Source organism: Nansenia antarctica (genome assembly GCF_963989245.1).
Source record: "Nansenia antarctica genome assembly, chromosome: 5".
Taxonomy (NCBI): Eukaryota; Metazoa; Chordata; class Actinopteri; order Argentiniformes; family Microstomatidae; genus Nansenia; species Nansenia antarctica.
Genome location: NC_137690.1, coordinates 597,718 through 604,448, shown reverse-complemented (window position 1 = coordinate 604,448; position 6,731 = coordinate 597,718).

The following is a 6,731-nucleotide window of genomic DNA, read 5'->3' as shown; positions in this document are numbered from 1 at the left end:
CAGTTGCAGATGCAGTAGGTGAGGATGCTCTCCACTGCGCAGCGGTAGAAGGCCACCAGTATCTCCTGCTTGTTGTGGTCCTTCCTGAGGACTCTCAGGAAGAAGAGCCGCTGTTGTGCCTTCTTGATGATGGCTGCTGTGTTGTTCTTCCAGGACAGGTCATCCTGTATGTGCACCCCCAGGAATCGGAGGGTTGAGACTCTCTCCACGCTCTCTCCGTCGATGAGCAGGGGCTGGACCTCAGATTTTTTCCTCCTGAAGTCCACGATGATTTCCTGGGTCTTTGACTGGTTCAGCAGCAGGTTGTTAACCTTGCACAGCTTGCTCAGCTGCTCTACCTCATCCCTGTACGCCGCCTCGTCCCCCCCCGAGATGCAGCCCACCACGGTGGTGTCGTCTGCAAACTTTACGATGGAGTTGCTGGGGTGGACGGGGGTGAAGTCGTAGGTGTAGAGGTTGTAGAGGATGGGGCTTAGCACGCAGCCCTGGGGGGACCCAGGGCTGTGGAGGTGTGGGAGCCCACCCACACCCTCTGGGGGCGGTCGGACAGGAAGTCCTTGATCCATGCACATATATAGTCCCAGGTCTAGTAGTTTGGTCACTAGCCTGTCTGGAAGGATGGTGTTGAAGGCAGAGCTGAAGTCCACAAAGAGCAGTCTCGCGTAGCTGTTTCCCCTCTCCAGGTGGGATAGAGTGGAGTGGAGAGTCGTCGCGATGGCGTCCTCTGTGGACCTGTGGGCTCTGTAGGCGAACTGGTATGGATCCAGGTTGGGCGGGAGGCGTGTGACTATGTGGGCCCGGACTAGTTTCTCAAAGCACTTCATGATGATTGGTGTGAGTGCCACCGGGCGGTAGTCGTTTAGGCAGCTCACCGTGCTTTTCTTCGGGACTGGGATGATAGTTGAGGTTTTCAGGCAGGGTGGGATGGTGGCCTGGGACAGGGACTGGTTGAAGATGTTGGTGAAAACCCCGGCCAGCTGGTCGGCGCAGTCCCTCAGCACCCGTCCCAGGACGCCATCCGGCCCTGAGGCTTTCCTGGGGTCCACTGCCTTCAGCACGCGTCTCACTTCATGCTCTGTGAGGGTGAGGCTGCTGAGAGCTGGAGAGAGTGGTGTTTGTGTTGTGGTTACCTCCGTTCGCCCCTCGTCGAACCGGGCGTAGAAGGAGTTCAGCTTTTCCGCCAGCAGGGGGTCGTCCTCTGCGGCTGTGAGCCTGTTGGCTCTGAAGTTTGTCATGTGCTGAACCCCCTGCCACACCCGCCTGGAGTCGTTGCTCAGGAAGCATTCCTCAATCTTCTCTCTGTGGTCTGCCTTGGCCTCCCGGATGCCGCGCTTTAGGTTAGCCCTGGTGGTGCTGTACAGCAGTGTGCCCTTCCCTGCGAAGGCGTTGTCCCTCTCATTGATCAGTTTTTGGACCTTCCCAGTCATCCATGGCTTCGTGTTGGGGTAGACCCGGACCCGTTTGTCCACGGTGACTGAGTTGGTGCAGTTCACTATGTGGTTCAGAACCGACGACGTGAACTGTTCCAGGTCCTCATGCTCATATTCCTGCCATGAGGTGTCATTCAGGCAGATCTGCAGTGGAGCGGACCCTGCTGGCCAGGTTCTGACAGTCTTAGTGGTGATGGGAGCACTTTTCCTCATGGTAGTGTAGGCTGGGATCAGGAGGATTGACACATGGTCAGACATGCCTAGATGAGCTAGCGGTCTAGCCTTGTAAGCAAGCTTGATGTTGGTGTATACCTTTGTATACAAATACAACACCTATACATCAGGGTTGTCTAGGAGGACAGCAGGGTTGTCTAGGAGGACAGCAGGGTTGTCTAGGAGGACAGCAGGGTTGTCTAGGACAGTGGTTCTCCTCTGGTCAGGCTGTGGGACCAGCGTGTTCCCATGGTCATTAAGTCGTGACCCACTTTTACAGAATTCAAACCAAGCACATTTATTTATCAAACATAGGCTAGTAAACACTCACACAATGTCAAATGGGCAAGCAGACCCTTATACAAGCTTGATACACCTTTTGCAGTACCTACCTATACACCCCTCCCCATGATCATGTACAACCCTAACCCTGACTATCTCTAACCCTATCTCTCACTCTAACACCTGACTCTAACTCTAACTCTAACACCTAACCCTGACTCTAACTCTAACTCTAACTCTAACTCTAACTCTATCTCTAACTCTAACTCTAACACCTAACTCTAACACCTACCCTGACTCTAACTCTAACTCTAACTCTAACCCTGACTCTAACTCTAACCCTGACTCTAACACCTAACACCTAACTCTAACTCTAACTCTAACTCTAACCCTGACTCTAACTCTAACCCTGACTCTAACACCTAACACCTAACTCTAACTCTAACACCTAACCCTGACTCTAACTCTAACTCTATCTCTAACTCTAACTCTAACACCTGACTCTAACTCTAACTCCTAACCCTGACTCTACCTCTAACTCTAACTCTAACACCTAACCTGTTGTGAATCCCTCTTCGGCTCCGCCCCCTCCTGCCTCATCAGGCTCAAGTGGAGACAGCTGGACCTTCCACAGCAGGCTATCATCTCAGGAAGAGGCAGCCCTATAAGAAGCCCCAGAGACCTTCCTCTGACGCTTGATTATATTGACCCATGTGGTTAGTTGTTTGGCTCTCCCTTTGTCTAATTCTGGTTCAAGTAGTTTCACTTCCGAGTTTTGTTTGTTTGTTATTTTGCTAACCTTAGTTGTTTTCTTTGTTTACCCTCGCTCCCCAAAGGAACCTGCCTCCCCTGCCTAGACCCCTGCCTATCGACTACGTCTCCTGCCTATGTCCCTGCCTGCCTAACGACCACCCCTCCTGCCTAGACCCCTGCCTGCCTAACGACCACCCCTCCTGCCTAGACCCCCGTCCGTCTGCCTGCCGACATCCTCTCCTGCCTAACCCCCCCCTGCCTGCCTGCCGACTATTCCCCCTCTCTGCTCTGGACTGGTTAGTACACGTACATATTTCAACACTTCACTCATCTACATATCTACACCACACTAGTTTTGCACGCTAGACACTCACACTCAGACACATAGAGTACAGTCCCACTCACACCTCATTTACATTTGTCTAGTTCTCTGGCATCCACACATTCCCCCCACTTAGGCCCGTTAGAGTAGGGTTATTATTTGTCCATCATTTTAATAAATCCTTCTATTGTTATTTTGCCTCTTGTGTCCGTCTGTTCTGGGGTTCTGCCACACTTAACTCTTTTTCTAGTGTTAACATAACATAACCCTAACTCTAACACCTAACCCTGACTCTAACACTAACCCTAACTCTAACCCTAACCCTAACCCTAACACCGACTCTAACACCGACTCTAACACCGACTCTGACTCTGACTCTAACACCGACTCTAACACCGACTCTAACACCGACTCTAACACCGACTCTGACTCTGACTCTAACACCTAACCCACCTCCCTAGCTGCCCTCCTGAAGCTTATTGTTGTGCTGGTGGAGGCTGGGCAGGGTGTTGACTAGGCTGGTGGAGGCTGGGCAGGGTGGCTGGTGGAGGCTGGGCAGGGTGGCTGGTGGAGGCTGGGCAGGGTGTTGACTAGGCTGGTGGAGGCTGGGCAGGGTGTTGACTAGGCTGGTGGAGGCTGGGCAGGGTGGCTGGTGGAGACTGGTGGAGGCTGGTGGAATACAGCCTGTTCTAATGTATTATTAATGTGTTTTATTTTTATATTTATCTTGTTAAACATGTGTATTAGGTGTAGAAGTGTGTGTATTAGTTGTGTAGGTGTGTATTAGTTGTGTAGGAGTGTGTAGAAGGAAGGTTCTGACAGCAGTGTGTGTATTAGTTGTGTAGAGGTGTGTATTAGCTGTGTAGTTGTGTAGAGGTGTGTATTAGTTGTGTAGTTGTGTAGAGGTGTGTAGAAGGAAGGTTCTGACAGCATCAGGATTGTATGTTTTTATTCTGCAATACTGTACATCAACCAGTTAATCTGACCAGGGTGTGTGTGTGTGTGTGTGTGTGGTGGGTAAAGAAATGTTCTGTCTCGTGTGTGTGTGTGTGTGTGTGTGTGGTGGGTAAAGAAATGTTCTGTCTCCTGTGTGTGTGTGCGCGTGTGCGTGTGCGCGTGTGTTGGGTAGAAGAGTTTTCTGTCTCCAGTGTATGTGTGCGTGTGTGAGTGTGTGAGTGTGTGTGTGTGTGTGTGTGTGTGTGTGTCTGTGAGTGTGTGTGTGTGTGTGTGTCTGTGAGTGTGTGTGTGTGTGTGTGTGAGAGGCAGCAGGCGTATTAGCTCCCGGGTCGTGCCTACGTGGCTTTAGCTCAGCGGGCTGCGTTAGGTGAGAGACCCTCAGTCCACCTTCATCTTCATCATCATCACCATCATCACCATCATCATCATCACCATCATCATCATCATCATCATCATCACCATCAATATCATCATCATCATCATCATCACCATCATCATCATCATCATCATCATCACCATCAATATCATCATCATCATCATCATCACCATCATCATCATCATCATCATCATCACCATCAATATCATCATCATCATCATCATCACCATCATCATCATCATCATCATCATCATCATCATCATCACCATCAATATCATCATCATCATCATCATCACCATCAATATCACCATCATCATCACCATCATCATCATCATCATCACCATCATCATCATCATCATCATCACCATCATCATCACCACCATCATCATCATCATCATCATCACCATCATCATCATCATCATCACCATCATCAGTCTCTGGTCCAGGTAGGAAGCAGCGTTTATTGTCAGGTGATCATGTCTGAACTGTCATGTGACACGGTCTGGTGAAAGGGTCGCCTGTCGGCAATTCGCGCAAATGTCCAAAAAACTTACGTTTCTTTTTTCTTTTAAAAAATAAGTGTTTTCTGGGTTTTTTCATATTACGAAAGCTTACGTGTTGAAGAGCCCACTCGATAGAACAAACAACAGTTTTAGGATCACTAAATACTCACTGTGTCGTCTGCTGTAGGCTACTGGGTTAGTGACACACGGTTTGATCACCAACGACCTCCTCATTGACCTTTCAGCCGCCTTCGACACCATCTCAATCCTCCTCAACCGCCTCTCTAACCATCTGGCCTCTCCTGGTTTCAGTCAAATCTCACCAACCGGAAACAGTTTGTCACCATCAATGGTTCCAGCTCCCCCCCCCCCCCCCCGGTCCCAGTCATCCATGGTGTTCCTCAGGGCTCGGTGCTCGGTCCACTCCTCTTCACTATCTACATGCTCCCACTCGGTCAGATCATCCGCCGCCATGGACTCAACTTTCACTGCTACGCTGATGATACTCAGCTGTATCTCAGCACCTCACCATCCACACCCCCCGCCCACAGTCACTCATCAACTGCCTACTAACCTACTCAAACTCAACGGCAAGAAAACAGAGCTCATGGTTGTGGCGCCCCCGGCACTGCTGGAGAAGGTTGGAGACCTCGTCCTCCAGGTGGATGGCTGCTCCATCTCCTCGTCCCCTGAAGTCCGCAACCTGGGTGTCATTCTGGGTTCCACTCTCTCTTTCCAGTCACATATCAAATCCGCCACTAAATCCGCCTTCTTCCACCTCAACAACATCTCCAGACTCCGTCACAGAGACCCTCATCCATCATGCCTTCATCTCCTCCCGCCTGGACTATTGTAATGGAGTCCTGTCAGGGTTACCAGACGCTGCCCTGGACAGGGTTCTCACCCACACCAGATAGATAGAGGGATAGATAGATAGACCTGCACCAAGCCCTGGCAGCACATCACCCCCATCCTTGCCCGTCTGCACTGGCTCCCGGTCAAACATCGCATCACCTTCAAACTCCTCCTGCACGGCAAACTCCTCCTCCACGGCCTGGCCCCCCAGTACCTCTCTGATCTCCTCCTCCACCACTACACCCCATCCAGAACTCTGAGGTCCTCCAACACGGGGCCTCCTCATCCAACCCAGCGCCAAACTCCGGACCTTCGGGTACAGAGCCTTCAGTGTGGCAGCCCCCCCCCACCCTCTGGAACTCTCTACCCAAGGATATCTGCGACTCTCCAACCCTGGACATGTTCAAAGCTGCCCTTCAAACCCACCTGTTCACCATCGCATTCAGCCTGTAGAAGCTGTTTCACTGTTTCTTGTTTTGTGTGTTTGTCTCTCTGGCTCTGTTCTGTTTGTCCCATTCCCTTGTAAAGCGACCTTGGGTCTGTGAAAGGAGCTATATAAATGTAAGTTATTCTTATTCTTATTATAGCATGTTGATGTTCTATCAGCAAGTTGTGATGTGCTAAACATGCAGTTAGATGTTCATAGCGATGTTCTTTCTTAGCTGCTAGCTAGCAAATGATAGCAAACATCTTTTACATTTCACATTTTTTGGCATTTATTGTTTTGTTTCAGAGCGTTTTCCTCTGGTATTTGGTTTGCACTGGACCGACAGCGTAATAATAAGGTAAGGTTAATAAGCGTATCGTCTTCAACTACTTTCAGATTTCAATGTGTGACGCATCATTTGAAAGCTTCCGATCTGCACTTCCATAATCTGTCAAAAACTGAAAGATGACCTTTTCACCAGACCCAGTGACATACGTGTGATGTTACATGCAGCAGCATTGCCAAACATACATCTGTATATACTGTACAGTCCCACCCTCCACATAGATACTATAGAGGCAGGGGGGGGGAGGCAGGGGAAGGGCGCACAACC